The sequence below is a fragment of the Dermacentor albipictus genome, chromosome 2 (assembly GCF_038994185.2).
Source record: "Dermacentor albipictus isolate Rhodes 1998 colony chromosome 2, USDA_Dalb.pri_finalv2, whole genome shotgun sequence".
Lineage (NCBI taxonomy): Eukaryota > Metazoa > Arthropoda > Arachnida > Ixodida > Ixodidae > Dermacentor > Dermacentor albipictus.
In genome coordinates, this window is record NC_091822.1 from 156,441,006 (window position 1) to 156,465,660 (window position 24,655).

General features: G+C 48.8%; 2 protein-coding genes and 2 non-coding genes across 4 annotated transcripts in view; 2 read left to right on the forward strand and 2 right to left on the reverse strand.

Moving 5' to 3' along the window:
* LOC135915516 (mitochondrial sodium/calcium exchanger protein-like) overlaps window positions 1–24,655 on the reverse strand; it is a 153,894-nt gene that overhangs the window by 116,168 nt on the left and 13,071 nt on the right. The gene's annotated exons all lie outside the window — the stretch shown is intronic.
* LOC139056165 (mitochondrial fission process protein 1) overlaps window positions 1–24,655 on the forward strand; it is a 118,499-nt gene that overhangs the window by 35,764 nt on the left and 58,080 nt on the right. The window lies entirely within an intron of this gene.
* On the reverse strand, window positions 8,524–8,598 carry TRNAS-GGA (transfer RNA serine (anticodon GGA)). The gene has a single exon. It is a non-coding gene; the product is annotated as a tRNA-Ser (tRNA).
* On the forward strand, window positions 8,755–8,829 carry TRNAS-GGA (transfer RNA serine (anticodon GGA)). Its single transcript has one exon. It is a non-coding gene; the product is annotated as a tRNA-Ser (tRNA).

The window sequence follows — 24,655 nt, forward strand, 5'->3', positions numbered from 1 at the left end:
GGAAGGAAAGTATTTTTGTTCAAATTGATGGACATTTCGGACTCCACGTGCGAGGCTGTCCTGAGGCGGTTACAATCAAATGCCATAAGTTCGCCCATTTCATTCCTGCGCGTCTTTAGGACAAACAAAACTGACACGCCCGCGCGCGCGCGCTCATCACACACCCGCGCTGTACACGAAGTGTCAACACGCGAGGCTGTCACCTCAGAGAGCTACGCACACAATCGGCGTTGGCGCGACAGAAGCGCGCGCGAGATTGTGTCAACCAACGGTGATGGAGCGTCAGGCAGCTGCGCGCTGCAAGGTGACCCGGGTTCGATCCCCATGAGTGGATGGAAACAACGTTATTTCGAATCCGGCAAATTTGACGACCCGGGCTCAGGTCTCCCACGAGGGGATTTCGAGGCCTTGCCTCGTCGCCGCCTCTCGGGCCTGCTGGACAGCCCACTCTTGTGCCTCGAGGTTGGAGCTGCGCAGAGCGGCGGCCCACTTCGACGCAAGAGCCTCCGCAGCTACTGCCATTGCAGCTGATGTAACGCGACACTCCCACAACATGTGTGACAGCGTTGCCCTAGTTTCCTGACATAATTTGCTGCGTGACAGTGCCCACAGAAACAGTTTGTGTGTACGTGCGTGTGCGTGTAGTTTTTTTTTAAATCCTTCTCTCTCTCTCACCTATTGCATCCCCCTTTCCCCTCCCCCAGTACAGGGTAGCCAACCGGAGATAATCTCTGGTTAACCTCCCTGTCTTTCCTTTGCCTTTCTCTCTCTCTCTCTCTCTCTCTCTTGCATAGAGCAGTCGGGTATTGCGTGGGGAAAATGTGCTGCAATCGCAACGGACTGGTTCGATCCCACCGTCGAGCTATATTCGGTCAGGAAGCAGCGCGGCGCCCGCCGTGGTTGCTGAGTGGCTGTGCCGTTGGGCTGCCGAGCACGAGGTTGCGGGATCGAATCCCGGCCCACGGCGGCCGCATTTCGATGGGGGCGAAGAACACCCGCGTACTTAGAGTTAGATGCACGTTACAAGAACCCCAGGTTGTCGAAATTTCCGGAGTCCTCCACTACGGCGTGCCTCATAATCAGAAAGTGGTCTTGGCACGTAAAACCCCATAATTTTAAAGCAGATCGGTAATGTGACTAGCATCCAAAACCGAGCCACTATAGCGAAAAGAAGACACGGCTGTATTTTTAAAAGTGCAGCAAGAATTACTTTTCAAAACTTTCTTTGCTCGTTCCTTTGGACGTTTGGTACGGCTAGGTTAAATAAACTTACCTTAAGCCTTTAATTGGTGCTTCTATAGCTTTTCGAATTTCATGTATTTAGTCCCGTTTTCTTGCGCTTTACTGCTAGCACGTATCTTTAGCGTAGAGTCTTTCTTTTTTAATGTCGCTTGACATTCATTGTCACCCACTGATTGTGGTCACTTTCAGCGGTTATCTTCTAAGTGGCTCTTTCCTGTGGTACTTTAACTTCGTCGCGAAACAATGCCCAGTTATCATTCGCGCCTTGATGTGCACGTGTCGACTAGGGATGACCCATAGAATTCTTCGAGTTCATTCTGCCCACATTGAGAGTTTACCTTTGCAAAAGCGTGTATATCTACGGTGCGGTTACATCGGGATCGTTATTTTGGGGGAGACCGTGACTCGCGCGGCGGTCGCTCATGCATCTCGTTGTTGACTGCATTACTGCTTCGTCATTGTTGTGGAACTGCGCATAGAGCACCGGAAGTGGGGGGGGGGGGCATTTTGCGGGCCGTGTGCATAGCGCACAGAGGGCGCATTGCAATGTTTCTAGATGCGGTAGTGCGTGACGCCATAATTTTGTTAATAAAGCGGATAGATTTCTTCGGCTCTCTCGTGCTGCGTTTGTCGTGATCGTCATGCTCGGACGATGGACTTTCACCGCTGGCAGGGCGTGCTGAGTGGCTATGGCGTTGGGCTGCCGTGCACGAGGTCGCGGGATCGAATCTCGGCCCACGGCGGCCGCATTTAGACGGGGGCGAAAAACACCCGCGTACTTAGAGTTAGATGCACGTTAAAGGAACCCCAGGTGGTCGAAATTCCCGGAGTCCTCCACTACGACGTGTCTCGTGATAAGATCGTGGTTTTGGCACGTTAAACCCCATAATTTCTTTCTTTTTTTAAATTTTAAGGCAGCGCGGCGGCAACCACGGTCGCGAAAAGTCCGCGAGGATTCGCGAGGAACGGCTCTCGCTTTAAGACAAGCGTACACGTTTTGTCTTGACCGCATACGCCGTTGCCGACGCCTTTTCGCAGCTGCAACCGAGTAGCCACACACACATATGTGTTCCCATTGTTCTATCTTCGCGTTGTCAAAAAAAAAAAATGAAAGTTCGGAAAAGCGAGGTAACGCGCTCGTTTTTTTCGCCTTTGTTTTACGTCCGTCGCGAGCGAAGCAATGCGTGATTTGTACAGCTGCGGCCTCGGTCGAGCGTTTTATTTACAAATGTACACGAAAACTATACTATATACTAAGCCCCCACCGCCCTCCCCCTACCGCGCGCTTTCCAACCTCGACGAGGCCAACTGAAGACATTTTCTTGCTATTGCTAACGACGACACTTACGATTATTATTATTATTATTATTATTATTATTATTATTATTATTATTATTATTATTATTATTATTATTATTATTATTATTATTATTATTATTATTATTATTATTATTTAACTGATACCTTGTTATGCGTGGGCCATGAACAACCAACTCGCCTCCGCACTGGCGCACGTGGAGCATCGCGTCAATATGCGCGGGATGATTACGAGACTGTAATATAGGCCACAGAAACGTGTAATTAGGCGATACGGTATCGTGATAGGAAACGTGCGCATTTGTGACAAGATACGTAGAGAAGACAAAGCCTTGTAAGAAAATCGTAACATACATTTGGTACAGCTTGGCCTTCGCTTTAATCTGCAGAAAACTAAAGTAATGCTTAACAGTCTCGGAAGAGAACAGCAGTTTACGATAGGTAGCGAGGCACTGGAAGTCGTAAGGGAATACATCTACTTAGGGCAGGTAGTGACGGCGGATCCGGATCATGAGACGGAAATAATCAGAAGAATAAGAATGGGCTGGGGTGCATTTGGCAGGCATTCTCAGATCATGAACAGCAGGTTGCCATTATCCCTCAAGAGAAAAGTGTATAATAGCTGCGTCTTACCAGTACTCACCTACAGGACAGAAACCTGGAGGCTTACGAAAAGGGTTCTACTTAAATTGAGGACGACGCAACGAGCTATGGAAAGAAGAATGATGGGTGTAACGTTAAGGGATAAGAACAGAGCAGATTGGGCGAGGCAACAAACGCGAGTTAACGACATCTTAGTTGAAATCAAGAAAAAGAAATGGGCATGGGCAGGACATGTAATGAGGAGGGAAGATAACCGATGGTCATTAAGGGTTACGGACTGCATCCCAAGGTAAGGGAAGCGTAGCAGAGGGCGGCAGAAAGTTAGGTGGGCGGATGAGATTAAGAAGTTTGCAGGCACGGCATGGCCACAATTAGTACATGACCCGGGTTGTTAGAGAAGTATGGGAGAGGCCTTTGCCCTGCAGTGGGCTTAACGAGGCTGATGATGATGATGATGGCCTTCGCTTTACACGCACATGCTCACGTTGCACTCTCTCCCGCAGAAGAAAGAAAGAAAGAAAGAAAGAAAGAAAGAAAGAAAGAAAGAAAAAAAGAAATAAGAAGAAGAAGAAGAAGAAAGAAAGAAAGAAAGAAAGAAAGAAAGAAAGAAAGAAAGAAAGAAAGAAAGGAAGAAAGAAAGAAAGAAAGAAAGAAAGAAAGAAAGAAAGAAAGAAAGAAAGAAAGAAAGAAAGAAAGAAAGAAAAACAATCAAGAGAATACCCTACAACCTTTATTCCTTTCCGCCGTCTCGTAAACGACTCGGTCAGGTACGGCCTCGCGCGGGTGCATCGTACCCGAGTGGGCTGGCAACACGGGGTTCGGTTAAACAAGCCTTGCGCCGCAGGCTTGCTCAGCAACGCAAACACGCTCGAGTGTCGTTGTCTCGCCACACCTTTTGTTTTCTCTCGTTCGCGAAAAAAAAAATGGGGGGAGGGGGGGGGACCCATTTCCAGCCACGACTGCGCCGTAAAGCAGACGTTCCCCCCTAATCTGTGTTCGTATAGCAGCGGACGCGCAAATGCACACAAATGGGCGCACACATTGCACACATATGCGCAAACACGCACGCACGCACAATCGGCGTCAAAAGTTTTGCGGGATGCGGATTCCACGAAAAGGCTGAATTTCGGCCCCATTCTGGATTGCAGCAAAAAAGAAAAGAAAAGAAAAAAAAAGGCAGAACGCTATACTCTGTTGGCTCCGCAAACATAGCACGGGTAGCGAAATTAAATATACAGACTGTATGCCACACCATATCTTGTCTCAAGCGCCGCACACGCGCGGATATCCAGGCGGGAGATCTATCACCTTATCTCACGTTCGAATAAATAATGGAATCAACAGACTTAGATGGGCCAATTGGTTGCTGGCTTCATGGAACGTGGCTATAACGGCGCGTTTTGAGGACAGGACCCAGAAAGAATGTGCACGGGCGACTGTCCTATGTGCATTCTTTCAGCGTCCTATCCTCAAAACACGCCGTTACAACCATGTTCCATCACGCAATAATGGAAGTTTACGAATATTTCATAACCTTCTTGAATAACGAACCGAACATTGCCCTATTCGATTCCCGAAAAATGATCTGCACACGATGAACAATGTTAGTTTTCACACCGAGGCCAACGTTAAAAAATAAGATGCATTCCAAATGTATTCGCTTTGACTCGCTCCTGGCACCATTCGGTTCGTATTCAATTCAGTGCCGAAAAAAAAATTACTATTTTGCACACCCCAGATGACTTACCAACGTCACTAACAACGTCACTCTGACATCGACGTTAAAGCTGCGCATACGATTCCGTCATCGCCTCATTTGCGTAACAATCGCGTCGCGGGCATTCGCCGATGTGCATACGATCGAGAGCGTACGATGCGTGCCTGTTTGCACGCTTCAGCACGTTCCCCCGCGACCCACACGTGCTGGAGAAGACCCGCTCGTCGGACTGCGCATTGACACGAGAAGGCCGCTGGCTGTGAACACGTGGAGACCGCCGGCGCGACGAAACAATGTTATCTGGGACCACAAGTGGAGCAAGGTGTGCGGGTCGCGATATATAAACGACGCGTCAGCCAGGAGGCCCTGCGTCGGAGACAAGACAGTACACGGCTCGCTTTTTTTTTCTTTTTTTCAAGCTCCCGTGTCACTGCAGCCTCGACAAGTCTGCGGTCAAGGCTGGCTGCGAGCAAACGGCAAATCGGGACACGAATTTTTGTGTACTATATGTATATGCTCTCACTGAAGAAAGAAAAGAAAGTGTCGTCAACCGAGCTGAAGCAGAACGATATACGGACGAGCCCTATATACGCGTGCTATTGAACAAGCAGACGAATAGACTGGGAGAAGTGACAGACGACAACAGCGGTGGCAGCTAAAGAGTTGGCCAGAAGTTCAGCGTACGTGTGTAGAGTTCAGTTCGGCGCAGACGTGCAGAACGATATACGGACGATCCCTATACGTGTGCTAGTGAACAAGCAGACGCATATGCTGGGAGAAGTGACAGACGACAACAGCGGTGGCAGCTAAAGAGTTGGCCAGAAGTTCTAACGTACGTGTGTAGAGTTCAGTTCGGCGCAGACGTGCCGATCGACGCGGAGGTTGGCAGTGCTCTTCTTCGCTGTTCGCAGCTCCGAACGATAATATGTCCCGATTAATTGCTGAAAACTAAGCCGCGCAAATGTTATCGTCTCCGGAGAAAATGTACGCCATTTGAGTTTGAGAGAGAGAGGGAGAGAGACGAGGAAAGATGGTAAGCGTACACAACCAGGGTGACATGCGGTTGGCTACCCTGCGCGGGGAAATGGAGTGAGGGATTGAATGCAAGAAGGCGAACGCAGAAGTAGAGGGAGAGAGAGAGAGATGGCGTGCGCGGGAACAGACATAGATGAGCGTCTTCTCAGGCCTGTTGATCTTAGGAAAGTCACTGAATCGTGCGCAGCCTTCGGCGGTTGACGATGGCTGAGTTCGTGCGCCCAGGATATTTGCCTCTGCAAACGATTGACCACGGCCAGTCGGGGATGAGCAAGTTCCAAAGAGACCGACATCATCATCATCATCACCACCATCATCATCATCATGGTTACGCCCACTGCAGGGCAAAGGCCTCTCCCACACTTCTCCAACTGCCCCGGTCATGTACTAATTGTGGCCCTGTTGACCCTCCAAACTTCCTGATATCATCCGCCCACCTAATTTTCTGTCGCCCCCTGCTACGCTTCCCTTCCCTCGGAATCCAGTCCGTAACCCTTAATGACCATCGGTTATCTTCCCTCCTCATTACATGTCCTGCCCATGCCCATTTCTTTTTCTTGCTTTCAACTAAGATGTCATTAACGCGCGTTAGTTCCCTCACCCAATGTGCTCTTTTCTTATCCATTAACCCTTATCCCTTGAAAAGACCGACGTTGCACTTCAAAGCGAGTACAAGCGACGGAGGAAGCGCTCGACGTTCTCTTCAAAGTTGCAGCGGTAGCCTATGGAGGAGTCAGGCATTGAAATGACTGCAGAACATTATTTACCTGCACGGAATGCGCCGGCAGCAAACACGACCGCGTGTTCGTGACGTCAGCTGTTGCTTCAAAGACAAACACCGTGGCTCAGGGAGAAAGTTCGTCAGGTCCAGCGGCGATATGCACGGGGACTCACGTGCACGGCGAATGATGTATAACGCGTGCTTCTCGTGCGCAATGGAGATTCGAGCAGACGATGATCGTCTGCGCTCGTTGGAAGCTCGGAGTATTAGGCCGGCCTGAGCATTTTTGCGATAATGGATGATTAAGAAACATCGATGTTGTCGCGAAGCCGTGGGAGACTTCTGCACAGAGCGTCGATGTTTAACGATTGGTGAAGAGTCCGCACCAGAAAATCGCACGGAAACGATCAGCCGGAAAGCCAGGCCGTTTCACGGGCAAGACGATATATGAGATAGCGGAGACGGCTTTCAGCCCGTGTGCTAGGAAGCCTACGAAGCAAAGAGTTCTGTTCGAGAAATTGTGCAGAGGTGTGGGCATGAGCTACACGTTGATCGAACGGTCCATCGAGGCAGCGCTTCATTTACTAACCTCGTCTTTATTAGCACTTCGTTGTTGTTGCTGTTTTTTTCGGTGAAAAACGTGGAAAGATCGAGCAGCGCAGGTTTTTCGACGTCAAACCTCCGTACAGCAACTCACGTGAAGCCCATTTGATTCCTTCTAAAGCAGCTTATTCCCTTTGCCCCTTTCCCCAGCACGGGGTAGCCAGCGCTGGTACTTGCATTGGCTAGCCTCCCTGTCTTTCCCTCTCTTTTCCCTATCTCGCTCCCTGTATCTCTCTAAACCAGACAGAGTGTTCTGCATCTATCAGGTCACGCACTGTACGCAAGCGAAAGCTTCCTGTTTCAATGACTGATAATTATTAGTCAACCGCTCTAATGAAGAAGCGAGTACAGAACACGGACGAAGGAAACGAGTCCGCGTCAAAAAACGTCACTCCACGCGAATTTGCGACACAGACAGATAGCAAATAGAGTGGCCTACCCGGCCGATACAGAACGGAGAGAGAGAGAGAGAGGAAGAGAGGGAGGTTAGCCAGTGTAAGTACCGGCTGGCTGCTGCCCTGTGTTGGAGAAAGGAGTAAAAAGAATAACAGGAGAAAGAAGAGAAAACAAAATGAGAAAAAATCCTACAGTAACGCGAGACGTTCCCTACCGGCTACTTACTAAAGGGTTATATATCCGTTAGAAGCAGGGATTCCATTCGAAGAGCCCAATGACCACAGTCTCCGGCGTTGTTTTTTTGCTAGATAATGACCACATTTTTGACATACATCGCCGTATACACACAGGCACTCGACGACAGAACAGGATGAAACTGGCGGCGTCTAGCCCATTGGCTGCGCATTGTACCTAGGTTGCACAAAGGCGGCGAATAAGTTCTTAAGAGCTGCGTTGCACTTTACCCCATGTTTCTTCCTTCCCAAACAAGAATCTCTCTCTCTCTATCCCCATATCTCAACAAACATCCACATCCCTTTCTTGCTTTATCGAGGAGAAGGATCCGTATTGCTGCGTCTGCTGACCCCTACTGCGCGTGCTATGAGTATGGCTCAGTACTCGTTAGTTTGCCAGAAAGTCGGTACATTTAGCGATCCTTTGGTCCCCTAGAAACACAGCCTCATTGGAGGGTCTTAGCGACGTTTTCTGTGGCTCCTGTTTAGTAACGTAAGTAGCCTATAAGTTGACGTAGTAGTTCTGCGGAAACCCGCAAGGTGGAGAGAAGTAATGAATAAAGGGAAAAAGAGACATCCACCTGTTCGTAGCAGTTGCTACAAAGGAAACCCATACGGGTTCCTCGAAAGAAAGGCCTCATAGTTGAAGAAAAATTCGTCCTGGTCCGGGACTCGAACCCGGGACCACCGCCTTTCCGGGGCAGCCGCTCTACCATCTGAGCTAACCAGGCGGCTAGCAGATGGCAGGGCGAAGTCGAATTTGTCGACAACACGAAGCAAAGGCAAGTGTTTGACGTAGTAGTTCTGCGGAAACCCGCAAGGTGGAGAGAACTTGCCTTTGCTTCGTGTTGTCGACAAATTCGACTTCGCCCTGCCATCTGCTAGCCGCCTGGTTAGCTCAGATGGTAGAGCGGCTGCCCCGGAAAGGCGGTGGTCCCGGGTTCGAGTCCCGGACCAGGACGAATTTTTCTTCAACTATGAGGCCTTTCTTTCGAGGAACCCGTTTGGGTTTCCTTTGTAGCAATTGCTACGAACAGGTGGATGTCTCTTTTTCCCTTTATTCAGCCTATAAGTTGCCCGGGCAATATTCTGCAAGGGACCTTGGCTAAGTTCAATGCGTCGCTAATATATTTATCCCAGAGGGGATATATATGCGCTTCCACAATTGGTCGCGGCTTCTAAAGACATGCGGAACGCTTATTAGTGAGCCATGTGGAAGTGTCAAAGCTGCTTTCCCGCGCAAAACACGATCTTGAGATCTGGTAACACATTCTTTAGGATCAGTACTGAATTGTGTTTTTTTTTTTTTCAATTCTCACTTCTTGACTCGTGACCGCGGGAGGTAATTAACTTACAATTTGATATATGTTAAGGAAGACGTGTAAGAAGAATTCAAAGTGTAAAAAATAAAGACATATTTCCGAGAAAGTCGTCATCACCATGAACATTGTCATCAACATCATTAACACTTAGCGACTTCTCGCTAAAGGTTGAGTGTTTCTGGTCGTGAGGTGGAGATTTTGCCTAAAGATATATTGCCAATACTGGTATAGTTGAGTACACATGGTTATTATACATGCATATTTGTGGCTTATTCAGACGTTCTTGCGGCCTTAATTATTGCGGTTTATCTTTCTAAACTTATGAGCAACAGTATATATATTTCCAAACATATCGAGTCAATAAGTGTGCGTGCGCATGAATAATCATAACGAGTTGCCGCTATAGCGCAATATTATTTGTTGAAAATTATCGATTTGCAAAGCCAAAAATGCCGCCTGAAGGCAGAAGGAGACATTCAGGCAAATCCAATGTTACTGGTCACCATTTCCACACTGGCTTAACCACCCTTCTTGCCACTCTCACAGAGACTATAGCACCCGATTTCCATCTGTTCATTTTTTTTAATAAACTCTACGGCCTACACACTATACGCAGAGCAGCTCACGTATACAGCCGCGTTCAGTACAAGCTGCAACACGGCACCCGCGATCGAAGAGACTCCAAAGACTACATTGAGGCGCCAATATAACAAAAATAGGTTCAACAAATACCAGTAATTGAAATTAACGACGTTCAGTTCTTCTTTTTTCTTTGTATGTTGGCGCCGCCGTGCAGTCTTTGGAGCCTCTTGAACAATGGCAATTATCATTATCAGAAGGGGCACTCCAAAGGGTGTAAACCGTTCTATGGTGATAACGCGCGTGCCATTCGTTACTGGAAAGTATACCGGGCTCGCAGCGTTAAAGAAAGGAAACGCATCAAGGCAGATAGCGCTTATTGTTGTGTGGCAGAAGGGGCAAGCCAAAGGGTGCAACTTTGCCTAAGAGTGAACCTGTCGGTCGCTGCGTCCAAAATACCCCATACTTACTCTGATGGAATGGAAGCAGCTGTTTCTTTGCACGCACGGTCATATCGTCATCAGAGAGAGAGAAGTGGCTCTTGTGGGGAAAGGAGGAAAGGCTGGCACTATCTTCTGCAACCCTTGCTGAGCCGTGCTCCCGCAAGGGTTGCAGAAGATAGTGCCAGCCTTTCCTCCTTTCCCCACAAAAACCACTTCTCTCTCTCTCTGCCGTGCTCCCGCAAGGGTTGCAGAAGATAGTGCCAGCCTTTCCTCCTTTCCCCACAAAAACCACTTCTCTCTCTCTCTGCCGTGCTCCCGCAAGGGTTGCAGAAGATAGTGCCAGCCTTTCCTCCTTTCCCCACAAAAACCACTTCTCTCTCTCTCTGCCGTGCTCCCGCAAGGGTTGCAGAGGATAGTGCCAGCCTTTCCTCCTTTCCCCACAAAAACCACTTCTCTCTCTCTCTGCCGTGCTCCCGCAAGGGTTGCAGAAGATAGTGCCAGCCTTTCCTCCTTTCCCCACAAAAACCACTTCTCTCTCTCTCTGCCGTGCTCCCGCAAGGGTTGCAGAGGATAGTGCCAGCCTTTCCTCCTTTCCCCACAAAAACCACTTCTCTCTCTCTCTGCCGTGCTCCCGCAAGGGTTGCAGAAGATAGTGCCAGCCTTTCCTCCTTTCCCCACAAAAACCACTTCTCTCTCTCTCTGCCGTGCTCCCGCAAGGGTTGCAGAAGATAGTGCCAGCCTTTCCTCCTTTCCCCACAAAAACCACTTCTCTCTCTCTCTGCCGTGCTCCCGCAAGGGTTGCAGAGGATAGTGCCAGCCTTTCCTCCTTTCCCCACAAAAACCACTTCTCTCTCTCTCTGCCGTGCTCCCGCAAGGGTTGCAGAAGATAGTGCCAGCCTTTCCTCCTTTCCCCACAAAAACCACTTCTCTCTCTCTCTCTGCCGTGCTCCCGCAAGGGTTGCAGAAGATAGTGCCAGCCTTTCCTCCTTTCCCCACAAAAACCACTTCTCTCTCTCTCTGCCGTGCTCCCGCAAGGGTTGCAGAAGATAGTGCCAGCCTTTCCTCCTTTCCCCACAAAAACCACTTCTCTCTCTCTCTGCCGTGCTCCCGCAAGGGTTGCAGAAGATAGTGCCAGCCTTTCCTCCTTTCCCCACAAAAACCACTTCTCTCTCTCTCTGCCGTGCTCCCGCAAGGGTTGCAGAAGATAGTGCCAGCCTTTCCTCCTTTCCCCACAAAAACCACTTTTCTCTCTCTCTGATGGCGATATGACCGCGCGTGCAAAGGAACAGCTGCTTCCATTCCATCTTCTACACTCCCCCTCCCCTCTTCCTTTTTTTCTTTTTTTTGTTTCTTTCTGTCAGCCTGCGTTGTCATAGCTGACGTTGACCTGACAAAATGTGCGCGTCACGCGTCTGGCTGTCCAGCAGATGCGTGACAAGCGCGACACGTGCGCGGAATTATTGTCGCCGCCGTCTGTCCACATCACGGTCGACGTCGCGACCACCGTTGCGACCATCTCGTGTGACAGACGGATGCCGGTGCAACGACGCCATGCTGAGGAAATGCTTCCCGCTTTGTTACGCTTTACCGGCAGATGTGATTTAAAGGTATTGTATAGGATAACAAGGAATAGAACTGAACGAAGAGATTAGATAGATAGATAGATAGATAGATAGATAGATAGATAGATAGATAGATAGATAGATAGATAGATAGATAGATAGATAGATAGATAGATAGATAGATAGATAGATAGATAGATAGATAGATAGATAGATAGATAGATAGACGGACGGACGGACGGACGGACGGACGGACGGACGGACGGACAGACAGACAGACAGACGGACAGACGGACAGACGGACAGACAGACAGACGGACAGACGGACAGACAGACAGACAGACAGACAGACAGACAGACAGACAGATAGATAGATAGATAGATAGATAGATAGATAGATAGATAGATAGATAGATAGATAGATAGATAGATAGACAGACACAGACAGATAGATAGATAGATAGATAGATAGATAGATAGATAGATAGATAGATAGATAGATAGATAGATAGATAGATAGATAGATAGATAGATAGATAGATAGATAGATAGATAGATAGATAGATAGATAGATAGATAGATAGATAGATAGATAGATTACCTAGCACACAGCGCCGAGACATGTCACAATTCACCAACAATGGCAGATGAGCGGCTATAGACATGCTTGCCAAAAAAGAAAAGTGCACTTATCCTCACTAAAACACGCAAGCAGACAAGTTTTATTTGCGAACAGGCAACAAAAAAATCTGCGATCTTCATTTGCCGCCGTGGTGGCCTCGCAGCCTCGACGGCACACCCTCAAACCCAGCGAAGCGGCTAGCTGCAGTTTCTCCATCGGGCCCCACTTCTCGACGAACACCCTCACGACGGTCAACGCGCCGCAGCCGCGTCGAATACGGAAGGGCCATCATCCACGTCGTCATCCATGACGACTATACGTGGAAGCGCTCGAAGCTGCGCTAGATGGAAGCTGTGGGAGCAGGAAACAAGTCACGGCTACCACGTTCTGACGTCGCTATCGGTGGCGACTGCAGTACGGGAAAGGTCGGACTTGCGCCGCAATTTCGCAATCTACGGCCCGCGGCGCACGACATTTCGCCGATTCCACGCTCGTATATACGCGCCGAGGTGTGAAGCAAATTTTACGCACTAACCGTTTGGCATGCGTCAAGCGGCTACGGCTTGAGCGGTCATTAGGTTCGATGACGACAGGGCGGGGTATTGATCACGACTCTATTTAAACCGGAATTACTTCTTAAGCGGATACGTATTAACGACATTTTACTGCATACTGCTTTAAAGAAATTACGAAAGCGCTACTGCGCTTCAGCTTAGAGTCTCGCTTAGAATGCTTGCTCTCTCTCTCTTTCACTCCCCCTGCGCCTCCCACGTGTAGGGTAGCAAACTGGACTCAGTCTGGTTAACCACCCTGCCTTCTCTCTCTCTCTCTCTCTCTCTTTATCTATCTCTCATGTCTTCTTCGTAGGTGGCTTCACGTCATGCGATGCTCTCGTCTGGGGAGTTATCTACAGGAAGTGCTGGCCCGGGCCCACCGCGGACAGCTATGTCGAGGTTCTAGCCCGTGGCTCGATCTCGCCGTCCACTCGCAGTGTGTCAACACGTCAAAGTGCGGCGACAGAGCTTTCCGGTCACTCTGTCCATGCTTCCACCCACCCCGTGGCGTGTCTCGACAACACCGTACACTCTGACATTATCCGGCTGCGCGCCCACAGAGAGCGTTCGTTTCTTTATGTTGCCCGACACGGTTGCTTGAGGGTGTTGGTACCGAGCGCCTGCTTGCGGATACGGCTTACAGTTCATATCCACGAAAGGAAAACCACGTGGAATTCCAGAAGATTCCAAGGCGTAACGTCAGGCCGCTGCGGTGGACTTCTAGTCAAGCAACATCCTCTTTACATAACCCTTTTGTCCTTTCGAAACTTCAAAATGAAACATATTAAGTGATTGATTAAACGAATATTTCCTTAATAAAGAAATGAATGAATGAATGAATGAATGAATGAATGAATGAATGAATGAATGAATGAATGAATGAATGAATGAATTGATTAATCTGCTTTCCTTGGACTACATCTATGTGATAACACATACCGTGCATGGTGCATAACGCATAATGCACTTCTTCTCTTTCTCGTGAATGAATTACTGATTGAATTAATCAATTAAATCATTCGTAAATTAATAATTAATTTAGGTAATTGACGGGGAAAATAATTCCATTATGCGTTATGCACCACAGTATGCGTCACCAAACAGCTGTAGTGCTTTCCTTGGACTACAGCCATTTCATAACGCATACTGTGGCGCATAACACATAATATACTTCTCCTTCTCGTGAATGAATGATTGAATTATTTATTAATTCATTAATTAATTGATTAGCTAATTAAAGCGGCAGAATGTACTTATACATCGTGGGCGGAGACATAAGCATGCGATCGCCGCCAAACTGTGGGCGCATTAGTGGGCAGCGACCCAGACGAGCCACAGCCCAGGCGTCAGCGGCTCGTCAATCTCAATCACGCTTAACGCAAAGACAGGGCCGTCAGCCACATGTCGAGCCGAGTGGGCCGGTTCTCGTCACGTCACTGAAGCTAAGCGGCACAGGGCTCGCTTATACGCTCTTCCGAAACAAGTATGTACGGCGGGCCCCGGAATAGGCTCCGCGGTTCGCCCGTAAGCCGTGGAAAAGAGGAAGGGGGCAATCAATAGCGAGGTTAAATCCGCATATACCGTTATAGCATGACCTTCCTAATGTCTGTGTCGTCTGCAACTCTGTGGCCATGCACCTAATACTTTCACGTTTCCTAGGTGACACGGGCCTGGACTCACGCCTGTGATACCGGTTGTGTAATGTGTACTTCACCTCGTTCCTCCCATTATCATCCCCCATTGTGACCCTTTTTCTTCCCCTCTTCCCCTTCCCTTACGTAGAGCAGCAGGCCAGATGCTCCATTATCCGGCCGACCTCTCTACATTTTCCAATCATTAATATACTTCCTTCCTAAAGTCTGCTTCTCACACATTGGGGGGGGGGTGTTGACTAGCGGAAATAAATAAACTGTTAAAACGTATAGATAAGCAAAACCAGGATTAAGCAAGGAAACAGGACTGCAAATTTGCAAAGAGAGCCATACAGTGAACAACATTAAATGCCAACGCAGGAAATCGTTAGGTACCCGAGCCGAACGTTTCGAGAACTGCCTGCAAAACAAACGTCATGTCTCAGTTTTTTTCCTCTTCTTTACTTTTTTTGGTAAAGACGAGTACTTAAAGCAGTTGTTGCACGTTCGAAAGGGTGTTATGGTGAGATCACGGCGTCGTGTTGTGGCGTTAACGGAAGAATAACGTATCCAATTAGCAAGATCTACCTCATAGTGCCCGTCAGTTATCCTATATGAGAATTCGAGACAAGAAACTTTCTTCCTTTCGCTTAGATAAGGTAAGATTGCTCTCGCTATCAGGGGGCTTAGTGATGTTCGCCCAAAATTATTGTATAATGAAACGAGCTGCCCTCTTTTGTATGCTTTCAATGTTACTCTATGTGAACGGGTCCCAAAGAACGACAGCGTAGTCAAGTAATGGCATCGCTATCGATTTGTAGGCAAGCAAACTAACACTGTGAGTGGAACGCCTGAGGGCCCTTCTAACTAAGAAAGAAAAGTATTTGTATTAGCACTGCTTACGGACGTACTCAGCGTACTTAATTCCAACAAAGACGGGGCGGGGGGTGGGGGGAGGTCAATCTATTGCGATAGCGTCATTTTTAACTTGCCAAGCCTCCCCACAGCAAGAGAGAGCGTTTCACTACTTCCGTAGCGTAACTTACTGTAGAAAATATAGCGACAAATCCAGACAAATACGAAGCTAGGGAACACAACGCAAAACGGGCGCTTGTACATATAGATGAGGGTTAGGACACATTACAGCGCTCTTTGAACTGTAGGTTAAGTTGATAAAGGATGTGAACCGAGCAACTTGGTATTGGTCAAGTTGCTTGGTTGGTTGGGTTACGTTGAGTTGGCATTGAGTTGGCATTGAGTTGGCATTGAGAAGCGTGCTCGTGGCGTGTTCTCTCTCTTCGCCTTTGTCTGGCATTAGCGCTAAACTTTCGACACGAATCAGTGCCAACTTTCTCGGCAGGCCCTCCTCGTTAAGGTAATTTACCGACACCGCTTAACTTATATGCTCCTCTTTAATAATCTTCCTCGGTGTTTCTCCAGTAAAGCTGCCCCTAATCGAACAAGACGCTCACACGAAGTGTCCCCCGACGGGAGATGCCCCCCGTCACTTCCAGCAGGTGGCACTGCTTCCAGCCCCTCTCTTAGAGTTACTGTATACACACTCCTCCAACCTCTCTCTCTCTTACTCCCTAAACAAACGCCAAACACAAGCCGGACATACAGCCGGCTACGCGAGGTGGGCGCGGAAGAATAAAGATAGCGCTATAGGCGCGTGTCTGCAGTTATACCGGTATCGGAGGAGGGTTTTCCCTCGGCGAACGATTAAAACGGCGACGTGTTTCCGACCTGCACCCCCCCCCCCCCTCGTAATCGCGTCGACGGCGAGAATTTGCCCCACAACCGAGCCGGATTCGAGCCCGCCATAGCGGCCCGTTTTCTTTCCTCTGTCGTAAACGGTGGTGTGCAGCGATACCGCGTGTCTGGACGCTTCGTTCCGGATCTCGTCGCGAGGCCGGCTGATAGGCGGAGCGGAGAGAGAGAGAGAGAGAGAGAGGCGAAGAGAGAATGATAAATGAAAGGTAGGGAGGTTAACCAGGACTGAGCCCGGTTGGCTACCCTACACTGGGGAAAGGGAAAGGGGGACGGATAGATTAAAAGAAGAGAAAGTCCACTGGAGAGATATCAGTCCGTCACTCAGTCCGGATCACAGACGCTGACTCAATCCGGTCGCTTTCAAATGTCGCAGCAGCGCTTTTGTGGCCCTTTGTAGCTGCGATATGCGAGGCCGTGGTCCCAAGATCTTGTTCAAGGTGAACGGCTTTCCATCTAGCTGACTGAGAGCTGTGCAGAGGTCTTGCCTTTCATTTTCATAAGATGGGCATGTAGCAACAGTAGGTGTTCTATGGTTTCCTCGACACCGCAGGCATTGCACTCGGCGCTATCAGCCGTTCACACGAAAGCACACGAAGGAGGAACCCTTGTTTCGATACCTTTATCGCGGACCGACGCAGCCCAACACTTCGGCAAGCTAACGCACTCTTTGACATTGCAGAAGTGGCACACACCTGAATTCGCTCAACATCGCTTGCATTCGCTCGATCCCTCTATGCAACTGCGGGCTGTTACCAGGTCTTCCGCGAAATGAGGAAACAGTGCTGTGCCGCTTACATTGGGCGCCGCATTCACAAAAAAAGTCACCGGCGGAGGTGTCCGATAAAAGAAGGGGGTGTTCAAGCAGAACTTTTTTGTTGGGCTTGTCGGTGCATGTCACTGAAGTATACTAAAGCGCCAAACAGACGACACAGGAGGAGACACGGACGCGTCTCGTCTTGTGTCGTCTGTTTGGCGCTTTAATATACTTCAGTAAAAGAATGGGGGCGGCTAGCTTTATTACGCAATCTCCAGCACGAGCGCCTCTTTTATGTATTTCTTTTATACATTTCTTTTTAATTTGTAAGGTCGTACGGGGAGTAACGTAGCGTAATTCGACCTGTTCAGGCGGATGTAATCAGCTGAAGAGGCAGACATTATACTTGCAATTATCGATGTCCAAGTAGCTAACTTAAAGAGAGAGAAAAAAAAGAGAGAAAATATTCGCTAATTAATTTGCAGTTGTACTCGTTTTTTTGGCAAACGTTTATTTCTTTTTTTTCTCTCTTTCTTTCTACGGCGTAAGCAGCCTCTCGGGGCAGGAGGCATTCTGCAAGAGTCCACCTAGTGGACGCGTCCGTTTCGTCTGCTGCTGAAGTGCCGATTGGCTGCGGCGCACCTGGTTGCTGCAGACGTGCAGCCCATTCCGACCAATCAGAAGCTCAACAGCAGACGAAATGGACGCGTCCACTAGGTGGACTCTAGCAGAATACCTCCCCAGGACCGTCAGCGCGGGATGATAAATCGAAGAGGCGCACTCTACTCTCTGCGCGGATACGATTGTTCGCACGTCTAAGCAAGGAGGCCATTACTGCCCGTAAAAGCTCGGCGGCGATTCGCCTTTCCCAAATGCAGCGCGACGGGGTAACGAGGCTAATGTGGAGCAGCAGGTCGAGACGAGAGCATAACAAGCCAAGCACCGTGCCAAGCCAAGACTGAGCCGGGGCGGCGCGCCGCTCATAAACAGAAGTCAACCGTCTGTCGAGGATAAACCAAACGGTCACGGTATTGTTTAAAAGAGCTCCCGCGTATATAGATGAAGGTTAACAAATATACACACGACGAGAAGCGCGTGACCTGTAGAATTTGGGCTAATAAACACGGCGCCGAAACACGTGTACGTCTCTGCAGGCTACCCCGGCCGTCGAGCGGGCCGTACGTTTTCTCGCGTTTACGACCGCCAAAAAAACGGGCACCGGCGAGCGCCCCGCGCAAGCTGCTTTTTTCGGAACCCTAGGCCCTCGAGGCAAGGGTTTCGAGATCTCGGCCTGCGCGCGGAGTTCTCAGAATTCCGAGCCCGAAACGCGCCGATGAGCGAATCGGTATTGGGCGCCGCAAAGCTCGCACAGAAGTCTGCTAGTCCTTCTCCTCTTTTACACACACACACACACAAAAAACAAATATTGACATTATGCATTAGAAGAGGATCGCGCCTTTGGGTGACACCGGCCTCTCCTCGTCGTTTGGCCCAAAAGAAAATAAAAAAGAAATTCGTCATAAAATGTTTCGCGAAACGTGTCACAGCTGGGATAATAGCCAGTCAGCTCCGGGAGCGCGAAGTTCTGTACACGAGTCCAGGCAACCGAAGGAGATAAAACATGTATGCAGTTGCACGTGTAGACCCGAGTACTTCGAATATGCTACCGAGAAACGCTGAACCACTTTCGACTGTTTGCTCGGCGACCATCCGAAGAACTCAGCCGTGAGCTTGGCCCACGAAAACTGCTCGTCAACTGCCCCCCTTCCGTGCTTCCACGCACTAAAACACAGTTCGCCTATAGAGGCTCTCATATTGAACTAAGTAGTTCGCCCGAGGTGTGACGTCGCGGTAATGAGCGAACTTGTAACGGGCCGGCGCATCTATAGTGCACAGAATTTCTCTTTGACTTGGTCGGCGAAGTGTGAGTAGGTTCCTCTACATTCTTAGGGTGCCACCGACTTGAAAGCTGTCACCGGAATGCTTCGCGCGTCGCGGTATACAGGTATTGGTACAGTCAGCGGCGAAAAGTTTGCGGGGCACGGTTTCCCCTGCAAATGTGAATTCCTGCTGCTGTTAAGGCGCGGCACTTATAATTTATTGGGTCACTGCGTTGGTGGTGAAGGCTACGTGCTAGAACATCTGATTCGAGGCTGTGGGACCACACTTTGCCAGAATTCAGCTTCAAACGGCAGATCCTGCGTCACGCAAGCTTTTGCGGTTGACGGTACATTCCCGTCTCGATCGCCCCGTTTCGGGATTCTTAGTACCCCCCCCCACCCAAAAAAAAAAGATCACGCGTTTGATAGCGGGAAGGACACCGCGTTCCCACCTCCCCATTCCCCATCCGCCGCAGAAAAGCGAGCGCCGCTCCGATGTCACAACTATAATAGCCGCGCCAATTTGCGCGGTTCCTTGTAAGCTGCTGTATGAGCTATACACCGCGAAGGATTCCGCCGTTCTTTCAAAAAAAGCCCGCCACTTCTCATCGCGGATGCATGAAGCTCGAATGGAAAACCGCCGGCATGTATACTCACACAGGACACTCGCATTCGCTCCCCCGCTATAGTTTCGAGCGCACGTATACTGTACGCCGTAGAAGATGTGTTCCCGCATGGTAGCGTTTTTGCTTTGCCTTAGATCGGAGCTTACTATGTACCACGCAACAAGCGGTTGTCATTCACGGATGGCTGCTGGGCTCTCGCGCGGCGGATGCAATTTCGATTTTCAGTCTGGATGAGGTATTCCTCCTTTTCTTTTTCTTTTTTCTCTTTCAAGCGTGGCTGCTGGCATCGCATGCGCCGTATAGCCACGTTCCCTCGTCCAACCCCCCCCCCCCCCCCCCAAGAAAAAGACATGGCACACATCTTCGCACAGACAGCTATCCGCCTAAAATCACGAAGCGTCCGTGACGGACGGTCCTCGTGGGATCAGGCACGATCCGCGCAGTCCGCGGACCCGTATAGGCTCCACGTCCTATACACTGTAAAATAATTGACACCCTAAAAAGTGAAAAATGGTGTAAATATGTTTATAACTCACACCCTCAGGGTATCCATTGCATGATAACACCCTAGGGGTGTGAGTTATAGACATATTTACACCCTTTTTCACTTTTAAGGGTGTAAATTATTTTACAGTGTATCGGCGAAATGCCCACCGCGCGAGGGGGCGCGAGAGACGGGTATCCTCGAGGGTGAACGCCGTACAAGTACGGCGCCGATCAAACATTAAAAAAAAAATGAAGAACGAGCCTTCTCAAAACAAAGCGGCTTATAGCGTCGCTTTAGAGGTCCAGCAACCTTCCGCGACTTCCGGGGGCAAGAAAACGTCTTTCGTGCTGCGCCGCCCCCTCGGCCTCCGCCAAAACTTTTTGTTTTACTTTTTTCTTTTCGCTTCTCTGTATGGTATAGCTGCCGCGCCGCGGTAGTTGGAGAGAAGTATTTCCTCGTACTTCCGCTTCGCAGCTGCATAGTTTACTGCCGCGTGCTAGATGGACCTGCTGTTCTTGCGCACTCTATAATCGGCATTCTCGCACGCTTCTTTTTTTTTTCGATTCGCGGGAGTCGGAGGAGAAAAAAAAAAGGTGCTTTGTCTCTCGTTTCGCGTCGCTCAAAAGGCGTTGGCACGAGATGCCCAACCGTGTTGCTCTCTCGTATAGGTGCGCGGTTACGTTGTACACCCACCCACAAAAGTTTACGGACCACAGGATGTTGGAAAACGCTCAATTCTCGAGCAGCCTGTAGCAGTAGCCATTAGTACTGTATACGGAGATGTTCCCAGCATATTCCAGTGGAGGCCCGAAATGCTGATATTAGGCTGCGTTGTGAGGCTGCGGAGATATCCAGATGATTTTTCTCAGATTTGGAGGTCCGTAATATTTTGTGGCCGGGTGCATATGGGGATAGCTGTAGGGCCTTGTTGGTACGGCATATCTTATTTCGTTGTAGCGTAAGCTGAACAAGGAAGGACAAGAGAAAGGCACATCTGACACGCACACAGCGCCAGTTCATAGCGCGGTGCGTAGCGTCGTGTGGGTCAGATGTGCCTTTCCATTGTCCTTGTTCACCGCGCGCTACAACGAAATAAGATACGTTGTACAGGCATGCGCTCGCAAGTCGGCGATACTGCGACGGCGCGTGCGTTCTCTTCTGTTGCGAGGCGCGCGAGAATTGACTGATAAGACGTCTCGTCTTATCGCGATACGACAATTTGATATCACTGGAAGTTTCTTGTCATTCGTTTTTTTTTGTTTTTTTTTTGTTTTTTTCTCACGAGCGCGCACCGCCGAGAGATGCGCGTGCATGGGGGCGCCTGGCATACCTCACGCTTTCGTTGTGGTCGTCTGTTCCGGGGACGTATATTCTCTAACGATTCACTTCATTTTCCGTTTTTCAGGCCGCTTCATAATCTTTTCTTTTTTTTCTTTTTTTTTTAACCTGGCTCGGAGGCCGCGCTGCCCCACCGTCCTTGCTGGTATCGCACCATCGGCGAGCCGCATGACAAAATTGGGGGAAAAAATTCCGGCAGAGGTGCTTAAGACTGCTTAGGTGTGGGAATGCCAAATCATTATAGTCCCTTTGGTGAAATGTTTTCTATCTATCTATCTATCTATCTATCTATCTATCTATCTATCTATCTATCTATCTATCTATCTATCTATCTATCTATCTATCTATCTATCTATCTATCTATCTATCTATCTATCTATCTATCTTTTACGCGCGCGCGTCCTTTGTCAGCGCAAGCAACCACCTGCGTTTTAACTGCGCTTCAATAAGGCGAAATCAAAACGCGCGCCAAGTGTCCCAACGCGCCCGCTTGCCCGCGAGGAGTTCATATCACGAAGGACAGCTCACAGGTGTTCAGTTGGGCAGTAATGCTTTCGAATTCACAACTTATATAAGTTCTTTGGTTTCCTCCGAGTTCTTTCTACTCCTTTTTTTTCTCATAGGGTATATAAAAGGTGTGTCAGCGAACACTTTCAAAAATCTTTAATAGTTGCCTGCGGCAGATAGCTCTATTCTAGTTTATGAGCTGCAGGTCTACGCGAAGCGGCGGACAATACTTGCACAAAAAAATTGAGATGCAAAATGGACCAATTAATAAAAATTCACTAATTACGTTTCGCACTACTTACATAATGGCCCATATTGCAATCTACAAATTCTAGCCGTGGAGTTCGCAAGGCGGATCCACTTGGAACGAATTTTCAAGACGACACCAGTTTCGAGATATAAATTCCCGAACTTCGCAGAGATTGCATTGGCGAATGCATTGGCGTTCCAGTTAATTAGTCAACAAGACGTCGTTTCGTGCACTGAAGCACACAAGTAACTGGAACGCCAATGCATAATCATAATGCGTAATTATAATCATAAATTGGTTTTGGCACGTATAACCCCATAATTAATTAATTAATTAGTTAGTTAGTTAGTTTTACTAATGTCACTGTTCCCGCTTTGACAACCAACGTCAGACTCTTCAGTGTGCCTTGAATAGACTGGATGACAGGCCATTTACAGAAGCAAAGATCTTGGGAGCCTGGCCTCGCAGTTCATCAGCCCAGAAAGCAGTTCGAGCGTTTCTTCACTACCTGAAAGCAACAGACTTGAGTGCCCGGCTATAGACATCCTGCACCTATCCTAGTGCGTGTCAAAGTGCGGTATAGACTCATGTTCTCTCTCTCTCTTTCACTCCCCGTTCCCCTCCCCACTTGCAGGGTAGCAAACTGGACTCAGTCTGGTTAACCTCCCTCCCTCCTCTCTCTCTCTCTCTCTCTCTCTATCTATCTATCTATCTATCTATCTATCTATCTATCTATCTATCTATCTATCTATCTATCTATCAACTTTACTAATACAAGTTAGCCGAAACGTCCCTATTTCCTGCCCCTTTCAGAATCGATCGCGACAGCTGTGGTGCCGTGCGCGATGCAACAACAACGCAGCTCCCGCGTCACGGATCCACTTCACGCGCACGGTTGCGCCCGCGCCTCGAATCGGTATACGCCGCTGCCGATCGCGCCATCTCGTTCGGTTCCGTTTCTCTCTCGCAAGAGAAGAGGCCGAGTGTTGAGGCGGGGCGGGTCGTGGGTGACGGAGAAAGTGGAAGACCCCGTCGTCGCCGTCGGTCTCTTGGACAGAGCGTCCCCGAGGAACGGCGACGACGCACTTTTACAGAAGAACTGCCGACGTCCTCGCTGAAAAGAAAACTTGGCCCCGTGTTCCGAGATTTCATCGGCGCACGCGAGGCGACCAATTCGCATCTGCTGCTCTGATGAGATTAGATTAGATAGATAGATAGATAGATAGATAGATAGATAGATAGATAGATAGATAGATAGATAGATAGATAGATAGATAGATAGATAGATAGATAGATAGATAGATAGATAGATAGATAGATAGATAGATAGATAGATAGATAGATAGATAGATAGATAGATAGATAGATGGGAACGAAAGAACTACACAAGAAACCCAGTCATAATAAAATAAATAGTTGTTAACCATGCAATTTCTCCATGAGAGAGAAGACAGAAAGGAAATCTACACCAGTTCTTACGAAAGGGCAGCGGGTGGCCGCGGCGCTAATTAAACAGCGATTTCTTCCCTTTGATTTCTTGTCTATCTCTTCTCTGTTTTCCTTTTTCTTTCTACGCGACAACTTGTTTTTCTCGTGTATCGTGGGCCGTTGTCCAGGAAACTAAGCGTACGTAGCGCATGGACGAAAGCCTGGCTTGAAGTCTGGTCGAAGTTTGTTTGACGTCTGCCGGAACTGAAGCGCATCGGCGCACAAAAAGAAATAAAAAAGAAATAGAAGACTCTCGACTAATACCGAGTCACAGGTCGCGGTAACGTACGAGAGCGACGTCGAAAACCCCGTATCCACTGTAGCTGACAGTGCGGCTGATATAGAAACAGCGGGGGCTTTACGGAGGGGGAACCGACCGTGTTCTTCATTACGGTCGTTAATTAGGCCGACACCTGGTCCGTAAAGCAGAACAAAAAAAAAGAAAACAAAGTAAAGCTAGTGCAAGTGCGACGCATCATGTGTCACTATAGCTGTTCGCTTCCAGCTGTTGCATGTGTTCTCTCTCTCTCTCTCATTACTTAACAGCGACGTCCGCATGAAAGACAATTTACCGGATTTACCTCGAGGTGGCGCTAGAGAGTGATACACGTGACTACCTATAATTGCGTATGGCGTGTATACAGAGAGCGCGGAAACCAGAGGGAATGTTTCGCTAGCCTGTCGCAGTATCCATCCACAGGTGAATCAGGACGCAGTAACCCAACACCCGAGGCACTGAGATTTAAGGATTGTAAAAAAAAAGCTTAACGAATCGGCGTCCGAAAATAGTATAAAAGACGGCTGGAGTATCCGTGGCGCAAAAGCAGGGGAACGTAAATAATAGATTTTAGGGCAATAAGCATATCTTCCGTGGCCAATGATCTGTTGACGCGAACCGCGTGGTTCTTAAAGGCCGATAATAGACGCGAAAGGAACGGTAGAGATGACGAGCTGCGAATGCTCACAAAGTAC